The following is a 12153-nucleotide window of genomic DNA, read 5'->3' as shown; positions in this document are numbered from 1 at the left end:
GAACTGCTTGATAATGCTTCTATGCATGCAACTTTTTCTCCATTTGACCGACCTTCTAACTCTTATGGTTTAAAAGTTACCAATAGAATCCCATTGAAAAAGTGGCCACCCTGTATAACGAGTTTGGGACGCCTGATACATAAACGGTTCACTTCTATTATTTTTTATAATAACATCATTACATTTGCATACAGATCAAACCATTAAACCAATCCTCGCGAATCATTTTTCTGGAATATGCCAGTTCACCATATATCATTTGCCCACCACCATGTGTGTCCGACGGAGGTCAAATGGTCAAAACAGAAAATTCGCGATGACATCAAAGGTGACTGCCGAACGAACGAAGAAAAGGAGACGTAATTACCTGACAATAAATCAAACATGAGTTATTGAAGAGCCGACGTAACAATGTTATCCTTTAGTACGAGTACCAGAAGAGGAATTTACCCAATGTGCATCATGCACGAACTTGCACTCGAAACATCCAATGGTAATTAAGACGGAGACAAGAAAGGAAGTAGTAGAAATGAGTTTTGTGATTTATGAGATGAACAGTAATGAGACGTTACTTTTAATTGGAAATGAGTGATTTCATAATTGGTACAGGAAAGATATGGATGGGAGTAAGTAAAGAGTAGTCACCTGAATAGGAGGCCATTATGATGAGACAACACAGTAGAGCTACAGAAGAAAAAGACCACAGTACCTACATAGTTTATACCTTCTTGAGCCGGTGTTACATTTGCAAGCATTTAAAACATATTTGACTACTTTGATTTTGTTCTACCTCATGGTTTCAGATATTCAGGGTGATTTCTGATACTGGCAACTGAAATGTTTTGCGGCAGTATTCGTTCAATTTCAAGTAACGATATTCGACTTCGAAATTATCAGGGTTGAAATTTCAGTTGATATTTCCATAATCCCTGTATTGAAGTCTGGGAATAAATGTGAGATGACGAACTATCGACCTATATCATTGACCAATAGTTTCTAGAAAATTTTTGGGAAGTGTTTAAAGATGAGACTCTCTTTAATCTTCGGTGAATATAATTTGTTGAGTGATGGACAATTTCGTTTCAGCGATGGCATGTCAACATCGGATGCTATTCAGGAGCTCACGCAAAAAATTGCTCAATCTTTGAACGAAGATAACAAAGTATTGGCTATGTTTTTGGATTTAAGCTTTGGACACGATAGATCATAGTATTTTTATATACAGGTTGGAGGTGATGGGTGTTAGGAGAGAGTGGTACTTGAGTTGTTTCGGAACTATTCGAGTGCTTGTGGTCAGCGTGTCAGTCTGGGTGATGTCTTGAGTCAGCCGTTAAAGAAGAATACTGGTATACCACAGGGAACTGTACTGGGTCCAGTGTTATTTCTTGTGTTTGTTGATTGGCTGATAAGATCTACGTGACTGGATATAATAGCTTATGAGGATGATTCCGTAGTAATCTCTACAGAGAAAACATGGGATGGGGCCTATCAGTTGGCTGAGGGAGGAATGAAAATATTGAATAACTTCCTGTCATCCAGTTTGTTAACTCAGAACCCAAAAATACATAGTTTATAAGTTTCTCTCCCACAGATAGTGGACAGCCGAGATTTCAGAGATTAGCAATACGCAGAAGTGCATGTATACAACCAAATTGTACATGTCCAACAGTAGAGGGGGCAGAATCAGTAAAATATCTTGGGGTTAATGTTGATCAACATCTAAGGTGGGATAAGCATTCGGGGGCAATTGTTGAGAGGATGAAGTCTCTTCTATATGTTTTTTATAATTTAAGAGATGCTCTCGCTCGAAGATTGTGTTTCGTTGTTGTCGATTCTGATGTATGGATTGTAATGTGAAGAGGTTTATATGTAACTCGTTCAAAAAAAGTTGAAATAGTTCAGAAAACAATATTAAAAATTATTTTTAAAGTAGGAAACATGTATGATTCCAACAAACTGTTTGTGGAGAGTCGACAACTCAACATGGGGCAAGTTTAAATGTATTAAATAATAATAAATCAACTGAAAAAAAACAAAACGAAGATACAGCATTTTTATTCAACGAGACAAGTCAGAAATGAACATTTGATAGTTCCGTTTTTCTTTGAAACAAGTTTACAACATAGTCATATTATGGCCCGAAATTGTATAATCTACTTCCGGTTGATATAAAGATTGGATTCAACTTGACGAGTAAAATACATATAAGACGACTCAAAGCGTACCGGGGTTTTCACCATAATTTGACCCCCCCTATAACTTTGTTACTAGAAGAGGTACAGAAAAATGTTTTCTACAAAAGTTTCACGAAATCGACTAGTGTTTTTTAAAATTATTTCACAAACCGAAATATATGCAGGGTGGGCAACATATTGATTGCAACTTCATTTTTTCAAATGGAACACCCTGTATATTTTTCTATATTTGACTAGCTCTTTTTCCCGTGATTTCGAATATATAACATATGTTTGGCTTGTCTCTTTCATTTTGAGTACCACAGAGTTTCAAATTTTAAATACCACCTGGCAAGCTAAGTAATCTGTTTCCAATTGGAAGGCTGCGATAACTCAAAATACCCTTTTTTGAGTTATCTCGTTGGCAACGATATATAACATACGTTAGTCATTGAATAAAACTATTCATCGAATATGCTCTTCATAGAAGCGGAAAAATTTGAAATATTTTCGCTTTATGTGGAGAACAATAAAAATGAGGAAGCTACAAGGAGAGAATATATGGAGTTGCATCCAAATGATCCAATTCCAGTTTATAGTAAAAAACGTAGGTCATATCGTTGTCAACGAGATAACTCAAAGAAGGGAATTTCGAGTTATCGCAGCTTTCCACTTGAAAACATGATTACTTAGCTTGCCAGGTGGTTCTTAAAATTTGAAACTCTGTGGTACTCAAAATAAAAGAGATAGGCCAAACATGTTATATATTCGAAATCACGGGAAAAAGAGCAAGTCAAATATAGACAAATATATAGGGTGTTCCTTTTGAAAAAATGAAGTTACTATCAATATGTTGCCCACTATGTATATATTTCGTTTTGTGAAATCATTTCAAAAAACACAAGTCGATTTCGTGAAACTTTTGGCGAAAACATTTTTTCGTTCCTCTTTTATTAACAAAGTTAAAGGGGGGGTCAAATTATAGTGAAAAACCCGGTACATACTTAGTAGATTATTTCGATGATCTAAATAAAGTTTTCTCAATATGGGGTTTTCTTCTTGTTTGATTTTTTGCTTCGAAGTATTCAATTTTTTATTCTGTTTTCGCAAAAGTGAGCAATTGAATTGAATTTAAGAGACTTCATAATCCATTTGTTATTAAGGCAGGATATGGCAGTAGATATACAAGCATTCTTGCTTGAACTGTATATTGCTGCTCCCTTATTGAATGAATAAAATTGAATAGAATTGATTTAATTAAATTATGTTCATTTCAAATTTTTAGATACTAAATAGTAAATTTCATGCAGATAGTTTCATATTTTCGGAGAAGAATAGGTGAATTCAACAAAAATCTTGAATCTTGAAATGATGGCAATCTTCATGATTTCAAATAATAAAATATTCTCCCTCCATGAGGAAATAATGAACTTCTTCCTGATCCTGGACACCATTAATAATCGAACCACTGTTATGAACCACAGTTGGACATTCCACGAGTACTTTGGTCGAATAATATCCAAGGAAATGACTGAAAAATTGTCATTTTTCTTTCTGCCGAGTTTCCCGAATATTCTTCGCATACAGTTCTTCCCCCATCAGAAAGAAAATTCTCTCGCTTGCTTTCGAATGAATTATTAAAAGACGACCGCATTCTTCAACAAACTGTCGCTTAATAGAGTTCCAACATTGTCACCTAGCTCGTCTCATGACAGGCCTTAACTAGATTCCAACGGATGATATACGGCCACACCGGGGACAAAAAGATTAAAACAACATAAGGGATAGACTAAACGATATTGCTCATCGCCAGAAAAGGAACTCTACCCACATGGCCATTTATACAGGGTGTCTGGTCAGAGGTAGGTACAATGCTCAGGTGAAGATCTGCATGTAAAGTCACATCTCGTTTTCGAGAGGGGAATTTTAAGCAGTTCAAGCAATTTGGACGAAGCTGATCGATTTGGGTGATTTTTGGTATGATTGATGGAAATAGAGAAATCAATTTTTTTCTGAAAGCAATAAAAACCAACACTCTGAATTAATGTTGATAAATATTCGAATATTATGTAGTGTCCCGTTGCTTGTCCGAAAGATAGATAGCGTCGTGGTCTGCGCATAACTCGCTAAATCGACACAGATTGGGATATAAACCCAACCTTGGCAGAGATAACCAAGTTCCAAACAGACGATTCCTCAGTGATCTCGACAACAAACAGGGGAAAGACAAAACGTCCCCTAAAAATTACCGCCAATAAGTTTATTATCAACGATCAGTAAACTAACAGAAAAAATTATTCTCAATAGACTGACAAAATTATTAACCAAAACTGAAATGCGGGATCCACATCAATATGGATTTAAAGAAAAACACTGCTCCGTACAACAAATATGTAGGATAGCAGTTGAAGCTATTCATAGTCACTTGTCACTGAACTTACTCGACTAGTTTATTATTTGCGTGTATCAAGTTCTCGACTACTGTGATACACGCGATATTTGAGCCTCGAAAAGGAAAATTAGTAATGATTGACCGGATGCCCTTAAAATTTTCTGTTAATGAGCATTATCATAGTAATCCCAAAGTGTAGAAATTCAGGTCGAATATTTTTCTTTCACGGTTCTACATGACTCAAAGTTCAAGTACCTAGATTTCAATTATTCTACATGGTGCACAGAATAACGTTCTAACAGAGAAATCGGAAGTAAATAAACAAAATATCAGATTGGCAGAAGAGTTAACCACCGGAAAACCTGCTGTCATAGGTAGCGAAGGGACACTATTGCTCTTTTCAGAGCTAATAAGTATCGCACAACCAAACCAACGATAAAAAAACTACTGCTATTGAAAGTATTATGTCCGAAGTCATCAGAATTATCATATGATGACTTGTCCTATGCTGAGAATTAACTAAATAGGAATAATTTCAGCTGCTGTTCACCTAGACAAAATAACTTCTTTACCTATAAAGATATTATTTTGTCTAGGTGAACAGCAGCTGAAATTATTCCAATTAATTCATTGCATCTTAATGCAATGAATTAATTGGAGTATAAAGTAGGTATTGAATCAATTGCTCACATGAGTACCCTAAACTTATAATGCAAATACCAAAAAGAGGATCTATATCATTGGAGTGCGCCAGAAAAGGAACCCAAAAAAAATAATAACATTTTCACGTTAAAAAAAAATAAATGAGGCGTGAGTGATAGTAAGTACTGGTGTCGATGAATAAAGGAAAAATATTCAAGAAAATCCAGACAATAATAGAAAAGATCTGATTAGATAGAGTTAGTTCTCAAAGATTGTAATTATGTGAATTATTTTCTCATTTGTTCTGGTCAGTGAGAAAACTGCCCCCTAGCCTACAACTTGTTTTGTACTTATTTCTTTTCAGGTGATTAGGATAAGTATTTCTTGCTCTTGAAATTTCCACACGTTGCTCTAAGTGATTCCAATTTTTGTAATAGCCTATGAACACAGAAAGGGAGATTAAACTCCAATGCATTCAAAACTTTCACAAACTTCCCATTCCTCGCATTCTTGGAGACGATGTGGAAAAGATCCTGTTTCTCGAACTTCGGAAAACGTTAGGAAAAGTTATATGGTGAGGAGTATACGACTCAACTATCGCCTGTTATGCTGCTGCTTGGAAGTTTCATTTTTATTGCAGAAAGCATAGAGTTATACATCTCCATTGAGTGGTCGATAACTTTAAAACGTAGTTGAGTATATGTTAGGTTTATTGCTTGGTTTTTTGTTTTAGTTCTATTAGACTTAAAGGGAAAAGAGAAAAGGTTGTTCAATTTTGAGGTATATTCATGAGTATTTCTAAATTTTCTTTAGTATTTGTTATATTATATTGAATCTCAGCTTCAAACCATTTAGTTTCACCGCTTAAGTCTTCCTGTTTTATTCATGTGTAAGTTACAAGACTAAAATGATACTTCCTGGTATTATTAATACCTACATTCACTCTCTTCTACCCCCAAATCAAATTAAACCTTGCTAATATACAGGGTGGCCATTTGAAAACGAAACAGACGAGATTACAGACGAAATAAAGTTTTTCGATAGAAATGCTTGGACAGGTCGATTTCTGTTTCGAGGGGGACAACTTAAGATGTAGGTTACGGACGCATAGTGCTTCAACCCTTGCTACTACAACCCTCACCCCCAAATTTTGAATAGGGAAGATGGGGTGAGTGATACCTCATTTGAAAGGTATTTTTATACTGATTTTAGCACAGTAATTGTTTTTTCATTTTATGCATTGGTTCTCGAAATATTCTCAACTAAGTATTTGAAAATGAAGTAGTGTTTTCATGGCACTTGTAGTGTTTTGTGAAAAATCGACATTTTGAGCTTCAAAACAACCATGACTGTGGCTTCCTTCCTAACTAACTAACTCATGAATATTTCGAGAACTAATGCATAAAATGAAAAAACAATTACTGTGCTGAAATCAGTATAAAAATACCTTTAAATTGAGGTATCACTCACCCCATCTTCCCTATTCAAAAATTGGGGGTGGGGGTTGTAGCAGCAAGGGTTGAAGCGCTATGCGTCCGTAACCTACATCTTAAGTTGTCCCCCTCGAAACAGAAATCGACCTGTCCGAGCATTTCTATCGAAAAACTTTATTTCGTCTGTAATCTCGTCTGTTTCGTTTTCAAATGGCCACCCTGTATATTTATAGTCCATTTTACATTTTTGTTCTATATATTATATTTTCATTTTATGGTATTTCGATAAAAGATTTTATTCCTGTACATCTTTTCGACACCAAGGATGAATGTAATGTATATTCACTGTTAACCTACTATGCAACACCCGATGATTGAAGTAGAATCAAGAATGTCTCTGTTTTAGTGGAAAATATTACTGAAACATCTCCTTGGGTTTGTAAAGTAATATTGCAATGAGATTAAATTGAAGTCAAAAATATAATCTATATTAATGTTTTACTGATATGTTACTGAAACGTACCTTGAGGTATGTTACTGAAAGGTTTCTTGAGAAATGTAACTGAAACGTTTTTTGAGTTATGTTACACTGAAACATCAATGTCGTTAGACATTAAGATTCTCGTAGGTATTTCTGAAACATCTCTACCCCTATGAATAAAAGGTTTCATGTTGCAAGTGAAATTTTTAAGCTATATAACGAAATGCATCAATGTTTACTGGGATTGAATAAATGAGCAAGATCATAAACTACAGAAGTAGTCGACTTTCTTCTCCTTAATTATTGAAACATCGTATCTGTCTAGATGTCCATTGAAATAATAGAATATTCCAAAACATTTCCCGAAACATTTATAGGAAGAACTCGGAACACTGAGTTCAGCGATTAAATTCTAAAAATCCCGAACAGAGAGCATTTTTCCGCTATAAACATGAACTTTATGCAGAATAGTGGAGCCATCAATAACAGTCACTTGGCCATATAATTTCAACGCATAATTAACTGAATAGTAAATTTCAGAAAGTGTGGGTAGTTCCATAACAATTATCTACCAGAGAAGGATTACAGGTTACGAACCGAGCAAATACGTTCTCTACTTTCATATTTTATTCCTACTTATAACCGAAACCTGAACAAACATTCAAAATGGACCACTAATTCAATCGTTTCAAGTTTCTAGCAGTCACGTGTAATGAGTCACAATAAATCATTTCTAATTCATTTCAGACCATCACGATAAATCAGTGAGTGACAGCTTGATCCAATCTTCACACTACTAGCCATCAGAATACCCCCAGTGTTACTAATTCACGCCCATGCTACCAGCATATTGCCAGAGGAATGCCGTTGTGATTCGAATCAACGTGTAGGATTTGGCATTCGGACCTAACTTGTGTTATGAGGGTTTGTTCGGTTTGATTCACTGGGAAAGAATTGGCGAAATAATCAATTTATAGTGTTTAACATTAAGAATGAAAGCAACATGAAAAGTAGTATTTAAAAAAAAGATATTTCATGCGAATCCATTCTATTTATGCATTTAACAACGATTCAAGTGGAAATTATACAATGGTTAAGATACCTACTCGATCAAAGTCACTAAAAAGTAACTCAATTTACGAAAACTCATTAGGACTCGCATGAAAGTTTCTTGGAATTCACTGAATGCCACTGAAAAGTGACTAAAAGTTCCTTAACCTCAGATAATCTGAACCTCAGTCAACCTAAACCTGAGTCAACCTAAACCTGAGTCAACCTTAACCCCGGTCAACCTAAACCTAAGTCAACCTGAACCTCAATTAATCTAAACCTCAGTCAACGTATACTAAAAATATTGAAATGCGATAAAAGTCGCTAAAAAGTATTTCAATCTCTCAAAAGTTACTATGACTCAATAGGAAGTTCCTTAGAAAACATTAAATGTCACTAAGAAGTGACATGTTTATTATAATTGCATCATACCTTTAATAAAAATATACTAGAACTGAATATAGATCAGGATTAAACCCCTTACACTTTTTATTGAAAAGTTGGGAAATGAAAATCAAAGAGAACTCTTTTCAGAGCATTTCCTAGCCAAACTACCGCCCTAAGCCTAGACCCAATCTGCCACCCTAATTTTAATAATAATATAGAGGAAATATTCATCTACGAAAAACCAGCAATTCAAAAGAAAATTCCTCAATACAAAATTTTACAATAATACTAATTTTAAATTTTTGGTTTAGATCTTGCATCACTTCATCAAGAGCTTCATAGTCGAACTGCCTTGTCTTTTTGCTAAGGCTTTCTTAATTTATTATTTTGGTCAATAAACATTTTATCATTCGATTTAAAGAATGGAATTACATCTTCCCGAATTATGAGCAATATCTTTGCCTTCATTTGATTGCTTTTCGAAACAATATTCACCCCTATATTTTTTAAGAAATCCTTTGGTTTTTTCCAACTAATTTTTCATTCAATTATGTCTGAATCGTTAATAATTAAAAATATGGAGTGTACTACCGATATTATATTTCAGGTTTTTCCAGATATTTCAATCTCATGTTGGATTTAGAATAATAGTATATTATATACCGCGGGACTGAAGTAGTACATTTAATCCTGAAGGTAAAGTTTATGGCCCGACCGCAGGGAGGGCCATAATTTACCTGAAGGATTAAATGTACCTCAGTCGCAAGGTATATACATACTTTTCGTACTTCCGGTATGATTTTATTAATTATTTCAATAATTTCAATCAGTTTTTTCTCTCTTCAACTCATTTAATAAACTGTCTTTAAAATAAGTTACCATAGTAACATTGCGTTGTGACAATTATAATTTAGAAACATTGTCATTACTAGTGTCATTGTAAAGAAACATTGTTATTGATAATTATTGGTATCATGAGTGAAGAAGGTGTATCTGATATTGATAAAAGAGCAGCCGAAGTAGGTGAAGAATTGTTACCACCGAAATCTAGAAAACTATACGAGCAGCAGTACGATGCTTTTAAAAAGTGGTGCCGCTTAAAAAATGTGAGACAACCTACTGAAAATGCGCTGTTAGTCTACTTCAATGATAAATCAAAAGCGGTTTGTGCCTCAACTCTCTGGGCACATTACTCAATGCTGAAATCGGTTATTAACATTAGAGAAGATATTGATAAGATATTGGTAAATTTCCAAAATTATTAGCTTTTTTGAAGAGAAGAAATGAGGGATTTAAGCCAAAGAAGTCAAGAATTCTCACGTCTGAGCAGGTAGATCAGTTCTTACGGGAGGCTCCGGATGATAAATATTTAATGCTTAAGGTAAATTTGGAAATTTGTTTATATTCAGAAATTTTAAGAAATCAATTTTTTTGTAGGTTGCACTTATTTTGGGCGTTGCAGGAGCTTGTCGTGGAAAAGAGTTGGTTGATTTAGAAATCGACGATGTGAGAGATTTGGGCGATTCCTTCCTAATTGCGATTAGAAACACCAAAAATAAAATTGACCGAAATTTTGTGATCAAAAATTCAGAAAACAGTGCCATCAGTTTTGTGGCGATATTTCGAAAATATGTGGCATTGCGAAAGACAGGGACACCTCATTCAAAATTTTTTGTTCAATACATCAACAAAGAATGTACTACGCGAGTAGTAGGAAAAAACATGTTTGGTATTTCCACGGCAAATAGCAGCTTTCTTGAAATTAGAAAATGCGACGTCTTATACGGGACATTGTTTTAGACGCACATCTGCGTCTTTGTTAGCTGATTCGGGAGCAACAATAGACGTGCTGAAGAGACATGGAGGATGGAAATCCTCCAACGTGGCCGAGGGATATATTGAATCGTCTATTAAAAATAAACAAAAAATTTCAGATAAAATATTTGGTCAAGTCACCGATTCGTCCACTATAGTTATGTCACAGTCCTCATTCTCGCTTCCTGTTTCCGCAGGATCTTCGAAACAAACACCAGTTCAATATGAAAAGGACCTATCTGTTACTCGTCAGTTACCTGGTGCATTAACCCAGGAAAGACTGGTCAATATGACGAACTGTCACAATATTAATTTGAATATTAACGTTAATTACCATTCTAATTAATTATATTTTTCAATGAAATATCCCTTAAATTCGTTTGTTTGTGATTTAATCGTTCCAGGAGTTTCGTCAATATTTAATCCCGGAGGGATTAAATGTGACACTTTAGTACCTGTCACAAGGGAGTGAAGTTGTCACTTTAGGCCCGGAAGTACGAAAAGAATCATATTTCGTATTCCTTTGAGAACAGTACTATATTATCGAAGTGAATACGAAATTTTCGATTTAGACTTCTTCATCATTCGACTCTTCATGCGTGGGTATTACTAAGTGCCCAAAAAAATGCTTGAAAAATAAAAAAATATAGAGCTAACCGTAACCATTAACTTAAAATCTAGAGGCAAATTGAAAAAATTACACTCAATTTGCACATATTTTAGACGAGTTAAAATATTTTAAATAATTTCAAGAAATAATAACACTTCTAATATTTCTTTTGAATGATAAGATGCAAATGGTGAAATGGAATCTCCAATTTTTTGCATCCGTTTGAGGAATCAACATTCTGATTAAAGAATTGGAAATAAATATAATTCTTGAAATATCAAGAAGCCGCCCCAAAAATGGAATAAAAGTCGGCAAAGTTTTTCAAAGAGAACACCGACAAGCCCGATGAATGCATGAGATTTAGTGTCAATAACTCATAAAAAGGTATTATGAGCGGTATTACGGGGCGTCAGAGATATTAATGAGTATATTGCATAATGCATATTGATGTTTGGTTATGTTAAATTTGTCCTAATTCCTCTATGTCGTTTTTGAGTGAATTAAAAATTCCATTCGGTACTTTTAATATCTGCACATGTGATTTTGATCATGCTTTAAATACTCCTGATTTTTGCGCCCTAGGTAACTGCCTAACCTGCCTAAAACCTAGCGACAACTCTGTCTCTTATCCGAAATTTCAAAGTTAGACAAAGCGGATCAGGAGAAATTTGTATAAGAAAATTACTTCAGAGAAACAGTTTTGAATTAAAAAGTTGAGTTTTTTCTGTTATCTAGCACTTTTCAAACACCTCGTGTTATAATTTAAAGTATGCTATCATCATGAAACAAAACATATGATAAAAAACAATTTTTGGAGGTATGTATTAAGGTTTGAATTCTTGAAAATCACGGAACAATGGGTACTACGCCGATGTCACTGCTATACAGGGTGGCCATTTGAAAACGAAACAGACGAGATTACAGACGAAATAAAATTTTTCGATAGAAATGCTCGGACAGGTCGATTTCTGTTTCGAGGGGGACAACTTAAGATGTAGGTTACGGACGCATAGCGCTTCAACCCTTGCTACTATAACCCTCACCCCCAAATTTTGAATAGGGAAGATGGGGTGAGTGATACCTCATTTGAAAGGTATTTTTATACTGATTTCAGCACAGTAATTGTTTTTTCATTTTATGCATTAGTTCTCGAAATATTCTCAACTAAG

General features: G+C 34.6%; 1 protein-coding gene across 8 annotated transcripts in view; it reads right to left on the bottom strand.

Moving 5' to 3' along the window:
- Window positions 1–12153, bottom strand: part of LOC123680079 (protein madd-4) — a 583820-nt gene that overhangs the window by 462776 nt on the left and 108891 nt on the right. The gene's annotated exons all lie outside the window — the stretch shown is intronic.

Source organism: Harmonia axyridis, chromosome 1, assembly GCF_914767665.1.
Source record: "Harmonia axyridis chromosome 1, icHarAxyr1.1, whole genome shotgun sequence".
Taxonomy (NCBI): Eukaryota; Metazoa; Arthropoda; class Insecta; order Coleoptera; family Coccinellidae; genus Harmonia; species Harmonia axyridis.
Note: the sequence above shows the minus strand (reverse complement) of the source record. Positions and strands in the feature narration are given on the sequence as shown.